The sequence below is a fragment of the Phoxinus phoxinus genome (assembly GCF_949152265.1).
Source record: "Phoxinus phoxinus genome assembly, chromosome: 13".
Taxonomy (NCBI): Eukaryota; Metazoa; Chordata; class Actinopteri; order Cypriniformes; family Leuciscidae; genus Phoxinus; species Phoxinus phoxinus.
Genome location: NC_136888.1, coordinates 27,505,928 through 27,521,770, shown reverse-complemented (window position 1 = coordinate 27,521,770; position 15,843 = coordinate 27,505,928). Strand labels below are relative to the sequence as shown.

General features: G+C 44.8%; 1 long non-coding RNA gene across 1 annotated transcript; it reads left to right on the top strand.

The window, feature by feature from the left end:
- The first annotated feature begins 1,758 nt into the window (after positions 1–1,758).
- LOC307009607 lies at positions 1,759–3,271 on the top strand. The gene is made up of 3 exons (XR_013800072.1): positions 1,759–1,916; positions 2,020–2,115; positions 2,311–3,271. It is a non-coding gene; the product is annotated as an uncharacterized lncRNA (long non-coding RNA).
- The last annotated feature ends 12,572 nt before the right edge of the window (positions 3,272–15,843 follow it).

The following is a 15,843-nucleotide window of genomic DNA, read 5'->3' as shown; positions in this document are numbered from 1 at the left end:
TCAGACCGAAAAATAATCAGCCATAAAGTCGGAAACTCATCTGGATTACTTTATGTAATGACGGAAGAAAAAAAAGGCACTTTCAATTTGGGACTGGTTGCGTTGAACCGAATAGCTTGCATATCGCACAACCTGTCAGTAATACATAAATAATTCTGCCCATAGATACGTCTATTTCTTGCTAAATTTTCATCCAGCTGAGTAATAGTAGCCATGCAAAAGGCTTTTTAATGGAACTAAAGTCAATAATCTTATGATAAAAGATGTGTCATAATATTTTCCCCAATAAAAGTAGAGTTAATGCATAACTAAGCATACTAGCAAGGGCAAATCTGAGATTTAGGGTCGTAACACATCACAAACCCATATGTTCCATCTTTATGGACTAATGGTATTGTCTTTGTAAGCATGTTTTGGCGGAAGGCACATGCGCTCATAAAGGCTGGATATTGTCTCTTAGTGGGACGTCGATTGATGCTAGCGTTTACACACCAAACATTGATCGTGACCTCTTCCTGCTCTTGGTTTCTTTATTGTTTGTGGTAGTATAATAAGAATGGATTACTTGACTAACACTAATGCGGAATTAGTTACATAGTAAACCACATTACAGGGTCTAGCGGTGGATGGTTAGTGATAAAACAATAAATATTGCAATGTTCATAAAATACCTCTTGGGTGAGTACAGGAGATACGCCTGATATAATAGTGAAGAATCAGAGCTCATACTCTGCATCTTTCATTGCCATTGACTTCCATAGTATTTTTTTCCCTAATATTGAAGTCAATGGCTACCGTCAGCTGTTTGGTTACCATCATTCTCAAAAATATCTTATTTTGTCCTCAACAGAAAAAAAATCAAAGAGGTTTGGAGCAACATGAGGGTGAGTAAATGATGATTTTTGAGTGAACTATCCCTTTAACAAGATATACTGTTTGTATTGTTTTGATAGTGATTTGTAAGTGTGTGGTTAAGATTTTTTTATGTTTTTGAAAGAAGTCAAAGCTGCATTTATTTGGTCAAAAATACAGCAACAGTACAATTTAAAATAACTGTTTTCTATTATAAAATATTGTATATTTTTAATACGTCATACATGGTAAATATATAAAATATATAATATATTTGAATTAAATATATTTAATTTTAACAATACATTGCAGAAAAAATGCAACATATAGGCCTAATTAATGGCAAACTGAAATGATTAGCATCATATACTTAGTCTTCAGTGTCACATGATCCTTCAGAAATCAAGGAATTGGACAGGCGTGGCGCCAAACATTAGTTTGGGTTTGTCCATATTTGACCCAAAATTGGGTTGAAACAACCCAGCAGTTTTTAGAGTGTAGATCCAAAGGTATAGATCAAAAAGAAGAAGGAAGATCCGCACACAAATATTGGCCGAAAAGCTCACAAGATTTATTTACAGAGGCCACAAATAAACTGTTGAACTGCAAAAGTGCAAACCGTTTTCGGGATCAACCCTTTATCAGTGCAATGTGTTACCAAGCTCAACACCTGCAACCATTTACTCATTACCGTAATACATGTAACATATCAAATGAAAATGATTTTATCCCATATCAAGACAAATTTTTACATCAATAGACCACATGATTATACATGAATATCACAAGAATCCTCCTTTCCAAAACAAATATTTGGTAACATTTAGAAAAAAATATTAAACATGTGTAACCGGCAGAGTAATTGCTGTATTAAGTTTGTCCTTGTTTTCCCACCGTAGCCCTCTTCCCCTCAGCCACGCCCTCTAGTTAGCTTGTAAGTGGCTAGTCATGCATTAGCGTCAATGGCATTTTGTATAAAACCAGCACATCGGGTGGAAAACTAAGAATCCCTCGGCTCGTACATTTTCTTTACACTGTGTTCACTGTGCTGTCGCCTATGAAAGGTATGTGTCAACACTCCATTTTTATTGCAAACGTGTTATTCTGGCTAGCTGTGCGTGAAGTGGAACTGTTTGACAACAATAACAATGTTTGACTGTGTACCAGACGCTTCCGGGTAGCATATTGTTGGTCTACCGAAGGTCTTGGGTGGAAGACGCTGTGCGCGCGTGGTCTGTCATGTCTATTGGAAGACGTGTGGAGGTAACATTGGCCGTATGGCTCACAGTAATAGAGCAATGCTCGCCATGTAGTGTGTTTATCTATGTATGTTTACAGTAAGTTGATCTACGATAAATATGACTTTCACTGTAAATCCTTGGGAATGTGACATCAACAGCCTTAATGTATAATGAGCTATTTTGTATGTGAACTATGCTTGTGTGTGTTTTCATGTAGGTTCGCATACGGGGGAAGTAACCAGGGAGCCCCATTTCCGTTTGTGTTCAGTGTTGTATTCCTAGAGGTAAAAAGAAATCTTGGTTATTGTAACTGTATCATTTAACATTGACTGATACGGGTTTAGGTTGTATTTACTGTACACAATGGATTTTAATTGTGTTTGTTCTCCCTTCAGAAAGATTGTCACTGCTGCTTTGCCTCCTGTAAATTTAATGTGATTGTAGCTTTTGCTTTATTTTGGTTCTTTTTTATTTTATTTGTTTTTGTGCGTATCTGTAATAGGTGTGGTATTGGCTGCCCCAGTAGCTTGCTGTGGTATGGTGGTAAGGCTAACATTTAGCTTTGCTTATTCCGGATCTAGCCAGTTAGTCTGATAGTAACACCAATCTTTCCTTCTCTTCTCTGGAGAACCAGTGTTGGAGCTGTTCGTGGGGCAGGTCGCTGGATTTGAGTCCTCCTCTCCTCGCACCCAGTATTTGTAGTGGTAACGTGCACCTCACTATTTGCAGTGATCACACTTTGTAGTTCCTGTGCCTATGAGTGTGTGTGCGTGTCTGTGTGAATAGGCAACAGAATCAGCAGCACGGGTGGTGTGTCGGTTTCACTTCTCTTCCAGGACAGGTAACCTCTCCTGAACAGCTGCTCCATTTTAAACCATTATTTGTCTGTACTTTGATATTCCTGGTGGCAGCCACTACCCTCCTCTGGCTGGCCTATGGGGCCTAAGCTGTATCGCCTCGCACCATTTTGAGAAATAAACCCCAGACTGTTCTTACTGGATTATTTAATAATAAATATTTTCATACTTTTATACTGAAATACCACGTCTCTGTCATTACTTTAGTATCTGTGCGTAAGAGCCCTCTTGTCTAAATCAAGGTGCTGGAGGTCTAGTTAAAAGACATCTTGGCGTGAAAGGCCCCAGGTGGCGTAGTCGAGCACCCTAGAGTCAATACCTTTGTCATTTGATCTCCGTAGGTCACAATCTGGCGCAGTCGGCAGGGTTAGTTTACAGAGACGTGGGTTTCACTTGGTTGTTTTGTTTTTCCATATTTTTATTTGTTGTTGTGATAGAGGCAAAGCAGCAGCTGGCACATCGGGGGATTTGACAACTCTACCTGGAGGCACCGCATCCTCTTGTGTCCACCCCCGGAGTAACCTAGCCCTTCTGTTTCAGCTATGGCTGAAGAGTTACAGGAACTGAGGGAGCAGGTGCGGCAGCTTCAAGTGGACAAGGAGCGATTGTTGTATCTCCCTAGAGAAAGGAAATGTCCTGTGTTCAGGGGCAGATCAGGTGTTGCTATTGACGAATGGGTGGAAGAAGTGAATGCTTGTGTGCGTGCTAGACATTTGAGTTCACGTGACCAGGCCTATTTTATGTTTGATCATTTGGATGGTGAAGCAAAGGATGAGATACGCTATAGGCCTAGGGAAGAGAGGGAAGACCCTGAGCGAATTATATCCGCCCTTAAAGACCTTTATGGATGTTCAACATCTTATGTTGCCTTACAAGAGCAGTTTTTCTCCCGGAAACAACTAGATGGGGAGTCCCTACAGGAGTATTCTCACGCTCTTCTCTCTTTAATGGATAAGGTTAAACAAACTTCCCCTGAATCAGTGCCCCAATCTGACTTGCTGCTGCGTGATCAGTTTGTAGAGCATGTCATTGACTCTGATCTCCGTAGAGAATTGAAGCGGTTGGTACGTCAGACCCCAGGGCTGTCTATGTTGGAGGTGCGGGCTGCAGCCATTCGGTGGGAGCGGGAAGGTAGGCCCAGTGATGTCACCCGAGGTAGAAGTTATTCAGTCCCTTCTCTCTGTGCTATGCAGACCTCTAGGGGCCAGTATATTCCCTCTTCCCCTGTGAACCCAGCTAGTTCCGAATTGGCAGAATTGAGAGCGATGTTATTGAAACAACAGGAACAGATTAATCTATTAACTAGAAGTTTGACTGTTTTGCAGGGGCCTGTAGGCCAGGTTAGGTCCAGCCGCCCTTCCCCTGTCATCTGTAGGCGATGTCAAAAACCCGGTCACTATGCAAGAGAGTGTGACAATGAGCGAGTAACTTCAGCCCAGCCCTTAGCTCCTCGTCATCGTCAGGCTGACTCCATTCCCCCTTCTCAGATGTCGGAAAACTAGCTCCCTCCAATGTGCAGAGCCACACGTTGGGTGGGGGCAGTATGGGCTCCCAGCGTCAAACCCCGGCACGCCATACTGTGTCATCTCTTGTTGGACAGTGTCCCAAGGTAGCTGTTAGGGTAGGGGGAGTAAATGTTAACTGTTTATTGGATACAGGGTCCATGGTGTCCACTATGGTAGAAAGTTTCTTTTTAGATAATTTTCAAGACCAGCTCCAGCATTGTCATTGGTTGCAGCTTCGCGCTGCAAATGGTTTAGAAATACCCTACACAGGTTATGCAGAGTTAACCGTCGAGTTGCTGGGAAGGGTAATTCCCTATCGTGGCTGGTTGGTAGTCAAGGATCCCCCAGGTCAGTCTCTTCCATCTGCAGTGCCCGGTGTGTTGGGAATGAATATAATTCGAGAATGCTATGATGAGCTATTTGGTCAGCATGGACCTGCTCTGTTTGATCTCCCACCGGTGGTTCACGCTTCACCTCCATGGCAGAGAGCCCTGCAGCATTGCCACTTAGCCCAGTTAAATTTCCCTGGAACTAAGACAGGGGTTGTTAAAATTCGGGGTCGGAGGCCCATCCATATACCTGGGGGTACTGTTAAGTTGGTGCCTGCCACCTGCTCTCCCCAGTTTTGTAACGCCCCTGCGGTTCTTCTTGAACCATCTACCAATTCGTTACCAGAGGGTCTTCTTGTTTCACCTGCCCTAGTTCATGTAGAGCGAGGTACAGCTTTTATTCCCATTATTAATGTTGGATTTACCCGTGCTACCCTTTACCCCCGTAGTTTAATAGGAGTGGTGGCCCATGTCACAGTCGAAAGCCTCCCTACAGGCATTACTGAGGTTGTTCAGGGAACTAATACTGTTACGGCCACCCTTAACGCTCACACTGGGCAGGTTGATAGTGTGAAGGAGCAGATTCAGGCTATGGATCTATCCGTGCTCTCAGAGTCTGAACAAGAACACGTGAGGGCCTTCCTGTTGAAGCATGAGTCAGTTTTTTCAGCTTTTGAGGGTGATCTTGGCTGTACCGACTTGCTGTCACATGACATTCCCTTGTTAGATGAGCAGCCTGTTAGGCAGAGGTATAGACGTCTCCCCCCTTCGGACTATGATGCTGTGAAGGCCCACTTACAGCAGCTTTTAGACAGTCAGGTCATCCGGGAAAGTAGTAGCCCCTATGCCTCTCCCATTGTCCTGGTAAGGAAGAGGGACGGCAGCCTTCGTATGTGTGTGGATTACCGACAACTCAATCGCAAGACACGGAGGGATGCCTTTCCACTTCCCCGCATAGAGGAGTCCTTAGATGCATTGTCTGGGGCACAGTGGTTTTCCACGCTGGATTTAACTAGTGGCTATAACCAGGTACCAGTGACTGAGAAAGACCGCCCAAAGACCGCTTTTTGCACGCCCTTTGGGCTATTTGAGTTCAACCGAATGCCTTTTGGGCTGTGCAATGCTCCAGGCACTTTCCAGCGGTTAATGGAGAGGATGTTTGGAGCCCAAAACTGTCAGTCCCTCTTGTTGTACCTGGATGACATCATTGTGTTCTCGTCTAGCGTGGATGACCACATGACCCGTCTAGACCTGGTGTTGAGTCGACTCCAGAAAGAAGGATTGAAGGCGAAACTGGAGAAATGTTGTTTCTTTAGGAAGGAGGTCCAGTATCTGGGCCATTTAATCTCTCGTGAAGGTGTGTCTACGGATCCAGCCAAGGTGTCTGCCGTTGCGAACTGGCCCCATCCTACCAATGTCTCAGAGTTGAGGTCCTTTCTCGGATTTGCAAGTTACTATAGGCGGTTTGTTGAGGGATTTTCAAAACTAGCAGCTCCATTACATCGTCTGGTAGCTGAACTGGCAGGGACTAAGATGAGAAAGGGCCATGGACCACAGCTGGATGGAGCCTGGACAGACTCTTCCGAGCAGAGTTTCCAGGAGTTGAAGAGGAGGTTAGTGAATTCACCTACTTTGGCTTTTGCTAATTTCACTCTCCCCTTCATCCTTGAGGTGGACGCCAGCCATATTGGTCTTGGAGCAGTGCTTTCGCAAGAACAGGATGGGAAAGTTCGCCCAATTGCCTATGCCAGCCGGAGTCTTAGCCCTGCCGAGAAGAACTATAGTTCCATGAAGCTGGAATTCCTGGGCATGAAATGGGCCATGACAGAGAAGTTCCGGGAGTACTTGTGGGGCCAACAGTGTACAGTCTGGACAGATAACAACCCTTTGAGCCATCTGGATACAGCTAAGTTGGGCGCGACCGAACAGCGATGGGTAGCTGAGTTGTGTGCGTACAATTACACCATTCGCTACCGTTCTGGTCGCTCAAATAAGAATGCAGACTCTCTGTCCAGACAGCCCCCTGCAGAATGCCCCAACCCTGTTTCAGGGCCATCGGCTACAGGAACTGCTCTACCGGTGCTCGTGCAACAAGCTGCCCGACGAGAGGGGTGTCTTCAGGTGACCCAAGAGACCATGTCTGTCTTTCCTTCTCATAACGCTGAGGACCTAAAGGCTCTGCAAGAGGCGGATCCTACTATCAGTGCTTTCCTCCCATTCTGGCGGGTACAGCAACCACCTAACTCTACAGCCCGGGAACGTCTGCCTGGACCAACTAAGGTACTATTTCGCCACTGGGATCGCATGGTGGAAACCGCTGGTTTGCTGTACCGCCGAATTCACCGGCCTGACGGGGGTGAGGAAGTTTATCAACTCCTGCTACCAGGATGCTTAAAGGGCGAAGTGCTGAAGCAGCTCCACGATGAACACGGTCATCAGGGCATTGAACGTACCTCTGAGTTAGTGCGGCAGAGGTGCTATTGGCCAGGGATGAGGGACGACATTAAACAGTGGTGCCTAGACTGTGTGAGATGTACCCTCGCAAAGTCCGCTCACCCCAAGCCCTATGCGCCCATGGGACACCTGCTGGCGTCTCGTCCCAACCAGATCCTAGCAGTGGACTTCACCTTTCTGGAACCTTCCAGAGATAATAAAGAACAGGTTTTAATTATAACTGATGTGTTTTCTAAATTCACACAGGCGGTGCCTACCCGGGATCAGAAGGCGGCGACTGTGGCCAACGTGCTGGTCCGGGAGTGGTTCTTCCGGTACGGGGTCCCTGCTCGTCTCCATTCTGACCAAGGCCGCAGTTTTGAGAGTGCGGTGATTTATCAGCTGTGCAGCCTATACGGGGTCCAAAAGACCCGGACAACACCCTACCATCCGCAGGGAAATGGCCAGTGTGAGCGGTTTAATCGCACAATGCACGATCTGTTGCGAACGCTCTCGGCTGAGCAGAAGAGCCGCTGGCCTGAGTATCTACCTCAGTTGGTGTTCAGCTATAACACCACCATCCACCAGTCAACGGGTGAGTCCCCACATTTTATAATGTTTGGTCAGGAGCCTCAACTACCTGTTGATTTCCTTTTGGGCAGAGTACCAGAACCGGAAGGTGGCAGAGTGAGTGAGTGGGTGCAGGAACATCAGAGACGTCTAACTGTGGCCTTTCATGGTGCCAGGGAACGGTTGCAGGCGGCTGCCGCACGGAGGAAGGAACGGCATGACCGAGGAGCCCATAATGTGCCATTGGAGGTGGGGCAGTTCGTTTATCTCCGGGACCATGGAGTGAGAGGGCGCACCAAGATCCAGGATGCCTGGAGCCCAACCCTACATCAAGTGGTCCGAGCCCCACCCCCTGGTGGTGTGGTATACTCCGTAGCCCCCATACATGACCGCAACGTGAGTCGGCAAGTACATCGAATGATGCTGAAGCTTGCCCGTCAAAATCACTGTCCGGAGCCGTCCGGCGTACCCTTGGAGCCTACGACATCAGCTGATCATGAGACCGAAGATGATCACGCTGGTCAGTGGGTCGTGGTGAGAGCACCCGGAATCCAGACACAGCCTGTCCATCTCGACCTTGTTGCCTCTCCCCCTGAATTGTCTGGTCCAGCCAGTCCCTTGGTGCAAGTCGAACTGCCTGCCCTGGTTCCAGTGACTCCTATAGTAGATAGCCCCGATCACGGTGTCCTAGCTCCCCGTAGAACCTCCCGGACCACCGCCGGAAGACATGGAAATCTCCATAACCTCCCAGTGTCAGTGGTGAGTAGGGCAGACGGGGCTACGAACTCCCAGGTACCTGGCTCTAGCAGTAGGGTGACGGCAGCTTTCAGACCCTGGTGTTAGTAGAAAGTTATTTGTTTTATTTATGGTTATACACTTTGTGTGCTTTCTTTTTATTTATCTGCGGGACGCCGATAAAGAATGGGGGGGTAGAATGTAACCGGCAGAGTAATTGCTGTATTAAGTTTGTCCTTGTTTTCCCACCGTAGCCCTCTTCCCCTCAGCCACGCCCTCTAGTTAGCTTGTAAGTGGCTAGTCATGCATTAGCGTCAATGGCATTTTGTATAAAACCAGCACATCGGGTGGAAAACTAAGAATCCCTCGGCTCGTACATTTTCTTTACACTGTGTTCACTGTGCTGTCGCCTATGAAAGGTATGTGTCAACACTCCATTTTTATTGCAAACGTGTTATTCTGGCTAGCTGTGCGTGAAGTGGAACTGTTTGACAACAATAACAATGTTTGACTGTGTACCAGACGCTTCCGGGTAGCATATTGTTGGTCTACCGAAGGTCTTGGGTGGAAGACGCTGTGCGCGCGTGGTCTGTCATGTCTATTGGAAGACGTGTGGAGGTAACATTGGCCGTATGGCTCACAGTAATAGAGCAATGCTCGCCATGTAGTGTGTTTATCTATGTATGTTTACAGTAAGTTGATCTACGATAAATATGACTTTCACTGTAAATCCTTGGGAATGTGACATCAACAGCCTTAATGTATAATGAGCTATTTTGTATGTGAACTATGCTTGTGTGTGTTTTCATGTAGGTTCGCATACGGGGGAAGTAACCAGGGAGCCCCATTTCCGTTTGTGTTCAGTGTTGTATTCCTAGAGGTAAAAAGAAATCTTGGTTATTGTAACTGTATCATTTAACATTGACTGATACGGGTTTAGGTTGTATTTACTGTACACAATGGATTTTAATTGTGTTTGTTCTCCCTTCAGAAAGATTGTCACTGCTGCTTTGCCTCCTGTAAATTTAATGTGATTGTAGCTTTTGCTTTATTTTGGTTCTTTTTTATTTTATTTGTTTTTGTGCGTATCTGTAATAGGTGTGGTATTGGCTGCCCCAGTAGCTTGCTGTGGTATGGTGGTAAGGCTAACATTTAGCTTTGCTTATTCCGGATCTAGCCAGTTAGTCTGATAGTAACACCAATCTTTCCTTCTCTTCTCCGGAGAACCAGTGTTGGAGCTGTTCGTGGGGCAGGTCGCTGGATTTGAGTCCTCCTCTCCTCGCACCCAGTATTTGTAGTGGTAACGTGCACCTCACTATTTGCAGTGATCACACTTTGTAGTTCCTGTGCCTATGAGTGTGTGTGCGTGTCTGTGTGAATAGGCAACAGAATCAGCAGCACGGGTGGTGTGTCGGTTTCACTTCTCTTCCAGGACAGGTAACCTCTCCTGAACAGCTGCTCCATTTTAAACCATTATTTGTCTGTACTTTGATATTCCTGGTGGCAGCCACTACCCTCCTCTGGCTGGCCTATGGGGCCTAAGCTGTATCGCCTCGCACCATTTTGAGAAATAAACCCCAGACTGTTCTTACTGGATTATTTAATAATAAATATTTTCATACTTTTATACTGAAATACCACGTCTCTGTCATTACTTTAGTATCTGTGCGTAAGAGCCCTCTTGTCTAAATCAAGGTGCTGGAGGTCTAGTTAAAAGACATCTTGGCGTGAAAGGCCCCAGGTGGCGTAGTCGAGCACCCTAGAGTCAATACCTTTGTCATTTGATCTCCGTAGGTCACACATGCATATACTCGTTATCAAAAAAATCTTCAGAAATCATACTAATATGCTGATGTGGTGCTCAAAAACGTTTCTTCAATGTTGAAAACTGTTGTGCTGCTTAATATTGTTGTGGAAATAAATCCCCCCCACCCAGGATTATTTGACGAATAGAAAGTTCAAAAGAACAGCATTTATTTGGAATAGAAATCTTTACGTCTTTAATGTCTTTACTGTCTCTTTTGATTGATTTAATGCATCCTTGCTGAATAAAAGTATTAATTTCTTAAAAAAGAAAAACATTTCTGGCCCCAAAACGATTGACCGGTAGTGTGTATCTGATAACCATGAACAATATCAGTTTATATTTCTAATATTGTTTCTGAAAACATTGTTCTCATTACCACATTTCAATATCGACATAAAGCAATTTAGAACATGAAATCTTTACATGAGAAGGAGAACACATGGGCTCATCTATACAGTGTAACTGGAAGGCAGTCGGATGACTGGGAGGCTTTGCATGAAAAAGGACAAGGTCTAGAATGCTAATTGCATGAGAATGTAGTGGCTGACAGTGTCTCTGCAGTGGCCTATCAAACAGAGCTCACATTACATGAAGAATCCCATTCAGGTGGTCATTAGACAATCAAATGGGAATAATCCGACTGGATCTCAATTACCGTTGAAGTAATTTTCATGGCAGGGCACTGGCCAAGGAGCAAAAGGGGAGAGAGAGAGAGGAAAAAAAGAGACAGTGAACGAGTGGGAGCATCCCTGCTGAAAAACAACTTAAACCAGCCTCAGCTCTTAGTTGTTAGATGATCAGCCTGGTCAGGCTAATCTGGTTTGCTAGTATTTAGGGTTTGGGGCTCTTTTCAGCTTAGAAACTATTCAAAGTCCCTCAAATCCTGCCCTGTAGGGCCACTGTCCTGCGGAGTTTAGCTCTAACCGAGATCAAACTCACCAGAACAAGTTAATCAATGTCTTCACGATTACTTGAGAAATTACAACCAATGCTTTTCATCAGGGTTGAAGCTAATCTCTGCAGGGTTATAACTAATGTAACCTATAATGGAAAAACGAGGTATATATTTTTAAAACAATAATAATAAAAATGACTAGAACTTTAACAAAAATAGAAAAAGGAAAATATAACGATAAAAACGAATTCAAAATATCACTACAAATAAAGTAAAGGTATCTCAATCACTCTAAAATGACCTGATCTAAACCAATGTAAATCCAGGCCAGGCTGTGGGACCAGCCAGACCAGGCGAAGGCTGGCTAAGCAAGACTACACTGAAAACCCTAATAAGTTGATTGAACTCAATTGATTTGAGTAAACTTGTTCCCTCAATTTAATTGAGTAATGGGGTCTCCCAAAACGTGCATATTTAGGTTTACTTAACTTGGTGCTTATGTAGACTTGACTTAAATTGTTTAGTTCACCAAACTTGACGATTATTTAATGTACTTAAACAATAAAGTTCACTTAACTTAGTGTTAATTTCAAGTGTACTTGTATATTTAAGTAAACTCAACATGAAAATTTAACTGAAATTAGAATGTAATTCTACATTTTAAAGTTATTATTTTTGACTGGAGACCAACTAGACGAGCTGAAAATCAACTTAGCTTGACTGTAACACCAGCTATTTTTTTTTCAGGTCTGCGAGGCCGACTAGACATGATGAACACCAATTTAACAGGTTGGGAAGCTAGACCATCTAACACTAGCAAAAAAAGCTTAGGCTGGTTTAAACATTTTTTTCCCAACATGATTGGTGGCGCATACTAAATATCCTGTGGGGAGGATGAGTTTGTGAATATAAACAGAAATGAAAAATGTACTATATGGAAAATGTCAGCTAAATATTCCTCTCCTAACCCCCATTATTATGTTCTCTTTTTCAGTAAGACGCAAGCACAGGTGCTGTATATGCCATTTTCATATAGCGTGCCATTTACTAACACATTTTCCCAAATGGATAACTATGACTAAAAGACAGCATTGTTTCCTCGCCAATCTAAGCAGCTCCTCTAAACAAACCCCAACCAGTAGGAACAACTCTGCCCTGTTTTCACAGCAAACCATTTCCTCTGGCTCCAACCTGCAGTGGACACCTTTTAGCCTTTCCATCCTGCTGTGGAGCTCTTGATTTATGACAGGCACGGGAGACTGACCACTAAAGCCATGTAAATTTCCTGGTTCTGAAGCAAGGCACAGGCCAGTGTTAGACCACCCAGCCTCTCCCCCTGTCGTATTCTGCTCCACAAATCAGAGGGGCTTTCATATAGTGAGGGTCAGGGCCTGTTTTATCACCTCAGGAAGACATCTTTTAGAAGTCTCCTTCAGCATACACTTTACACAGTTAGCGTGTCCCTTCAAACAAACAAGTTGTAAACAGGTCCGGTCTCTTGTAATCCCCACACGATGCTACTCTTCTGAAGAATTGAGAACTATTCAAATTTGTAACTGTACAACCAAATGTATACATTGAATCAATAAGAAAGATATCAGCACACTTATGTACTTGAAGTATACCAGGATACAGGATGCATATCTTTGCAATCTTTCAAAATAAACACATAACATTATAAAAAAATTATGTGTTTTTCTCATCATTTACATTTAGCATCACAGTGTTACATTCAGGAAAAAATATTCAACCACAAAAGTTACAGCATATAAATGAGAATCAAGCACCAATGCTACAATTTTCTGTCATGATAATTTGTTAACAAACAAGTATTCATTACTTCAATGAGTTCATTGTTTCTGCCCTAAATTGTTTAAATGCTTTTCCCCCCCATACATTATTGAATTGTTTATTAGCTAACTGTGATGTGTATATGTACATTTCTGAAATACATAATGTCACAGGTCGAGGTGGGCCAAGCCAGACTGCACCCACCCCTAGACCAGGATCACCCTGAGGAGCGTGTCAAAGGAGGAGGCCGGAGACAAGAATAAAAGAATAACAACTTTATTTAATGTTTAAAAGCAATTTGAAAATCCTAATCTAAAATCTTCTTCTTTCCTTTCCCAGGAATCCGAGGCAACACCGTGGTAAGTCTATGGACAGGTAGGTATCACAGGTGAGTAGGTAGGACAGGGCTCGCTTCCTTCTGGCGCTGGTGCCAGACTCACAACGGTAAGTGACGAACAGGTGAGTATCCCAGGTGAGTAGACGGTCGGAGCTCACTTCCTTCTGGCGCTGGTGCCAGACTCACAGTGGTGAGTGACGAACAGGTGGGTATCCCAGGTGAGTAGACGGTCGGGGCTCACTTCCTTCTGGCGCTGGTGCCAGACTCACAGTGGTGAGTGACGAACAGGTGGGTATCCCAGGTGAGTAGACGGTCGGGGCTCACTTCCTGCTGGCGCTGGTGCCAGACTCACAGCGGTGAGTGACGAACAGGTGGGTATCCCAGGTGAGTAGACGGTCGGGGCTCACTTCCTTCTGGCGCTGGTGCCAGACTCACAGTGGTGAGTGACGAACAGGTGGGTATCCCAGGTGAGTAGACGGTCGGGGCTCACTTCCTGCTGGCGCTGGTGCCAGACTCACAGCGGTGAGTGACGAACAGGTGGGTATCCCAGGTGAGTAGACGGTCGGGGCTCACTTCCTTCTGGCGCTGGTGCCAGACTCACAGTGGTGAGTGACGAACAGATGGGTTTCAGGGCTACAACAGACTTAAGTCACAAGCTGAGCGGGCCTTCACTGGAACAGCCGGAATCAACACTTCAAATAGAGGTGAACAGCTCTCACATGGGTGGCAGGAGACAGAGTCACAAGCGGAGCAGGGCTTTCACTGGAACAGACGGAATCAACACTTCAAATAGAGGTGAACAGCTCTCACATGGGTGGCAGGAGACAGAGTCACAAGCGGAGCAGGGCTTTCACTGGAACAGACGGAATCAACACTTCAAATAGAGGTGAACAGCTCTCACATGGGTGACAGGAGACAGGGTCACAAGCGGAGCAGGGCTTCCACTGGGACAGACAGCATAAAACTTCAAGCAGAGGTAAACAGTTCTCACGTGTGCTGCCGGGGGCAGAGTCACAAGCTGAGCGGGGCTTTCACTGGAACAGACAGCATACAACTTCAAGCAGGGGCAAACAGTTCTCATGCGTGGTGTGCACACGGGGGGCTTTTCCTTCTGACATCCAACAGGTGACTACAATCGATCTCACTAGGCTCTTATGATGAACGGTAGACCAGCATGACACATGGGGAGTGCACGGCGATAAAATATAAATCTTCCACACACACACGACAGTCCAACTCCAAACATGCAACGTGATGGGAAACGTCAATTCCAGCACTACAAATCCACTCTTCAAAGTGCAAAATAAGGCCAACACTCACCCAGAGGTCTCGATCTGAAGAGCCGATGATAGTCAGAGTTGGGACAGATGTGGTGAATAATTTCCTCACCACTACAAGCGGGCTTCACTTCGCTGTTTTCAAATGGTCAAGGGAGAGGCTAGAGATCGACAAGGAATCAGTATATTTCACTCAGTGCGATGTATACAACGTGATCCAAGCACTCCAAATCAGTATCCAATTTAGTGTAGAAAACATGCGTTTATGAGATTCAATTTGTCAATCACTCATCTCACTCTTTTCCAATCCAGGCGAACGAATTCCACTCTTCAAAACCGCCCTCGGATCCCACAAGCGACACTCCTCTTCTTTCACGATGATCCTTCAGCTGCAACACTCTACAAACGTCTCCCAATGGGAGAGAACACTCCCGATCAACGGAGGAGAAAAACAACACCCAGCCTTCTCTTCCACTTGTGTTTTATTCTCTCAAAATGCTGGCGTGGCTTCAATCAGGCACTCAGAGTGAAGTCCCCACACCTGTTGCCAATCTGCCGTTTAGTTGTCATGACAACAGACACACACACCGGCCCGGGGACAGTGTTACACTGAAAGTGCCCCGGCGGGAACACTTCTCTTGTGAAATCAGTTCCGGGGATTATTTGTCACCCCGTGACAATAACTTAGACAGTTACCTCTTATAACAGATGACTCAAAATTGGAAAGTGCATTTTCTGTAAAGCTGCATTGAAACGAGGAGTATTGTGAAAAGCGCTATACAAATAAATGTGAATTGGATTGAATTCAAATAAAACATTATAAATGATATAAAATATAATTAGTATATTATACATATCCATATGTAATCACTACACATGCAGACACACAAATGTATTTATTTATTGCATCAACAGGATCATAGATAACAAAAGGCTCTTAATTCGGATGGCTTTGGACTTTTCTTGCCCCATTCTTTTCAATAGGTTTACAACCTCTGGATGCTTTTTTTTGTCTCAATGTGATGAGTTCTCTTGTCTTAATGCAGCTTCCATATCTTCTCTTGGCCAGCGTACAGTAACAGCTCGGTGTCTGATGACTTGCAGGGAATATGTGTTGATGGCTTTGGTCTTGTTCCTCCAGTTCATCTCTTTTAAAGATCTGACTTTATGCAAGTACCTGCGGATCAGATATTCAATATCCCTCTTAACCCCAG